Here is a 632-nt window from a genome sequence, read left to right as displayed (position 1 = left end):
TTCCCAAAAATGCTAACGAAAAGAATCGCCTACAACCTTGAAGAACTAGTATAATGGATGTACCTTATTTATGATTGCCATTAAAATTACCTTTGTTCCTTATGATTGCATTTTTGCTATTGACTCTATTGTGTTTGCTACTCGCATTTTTTCGTTGTCCAATGATTTCTTCATTTTCGTTTTGGCAATGCCAATGACCACTTCGCCAGCAACGGCCTCTTCGAATTGAAGTTATTGAAATAAATAAATAAATATATATATATATATATATATATATATATATATATATATATAGTAAGGAAATGAGGGGCTCGTTGAGGAAATACAGAAAGATAGGGCAGCAGTCTACAACGCCAAAGGAGGCATAGGGGTGTGGTTAGGCTCTTTTCTTTTTCACTACGCTTAATGAAGTAAACATTTTTTTTAATATACAGAAGAAAGAAAGAAAGAAAAACACGCGCCCAGAGTGGGGACCGAACCCACGCCTTTCGATTACATGTCGAATGCCTTACCAATTCGGCTATCTGGGCGACTGTGTTCTCCTTCACTTTCTGGGCTATTTATATTTACTAGAAGTGTATCTGACGCTTGAGGGTGGTAGCCAGCGCCACTCTGACTACACGGGGAGAAGG

Source organism: Haemaphysalis longicornis, unplaced genomic scaffold (assembly GCF_048455015.1).
Source record: "Haemaphysalis longicornis isolate Haplotype H1 unplaced genomic scaffold, Haemaphysalis longicornis Haplotype H1 scaffold_11, whole genome shotgun sequence".
NCBI classification, from domain to species: domain Eukaryota; kingdom Metazoa; phylum Arthropoda; class Arachnida; order Ixodida; family Ixodidae; genus Haemaphysalis; species Haemaphysalis longicornis.
The sequence above is the reverse complement of the archived record's forward strand: the minus strand, read 5'-3'. Positions refer to the sequence as shown.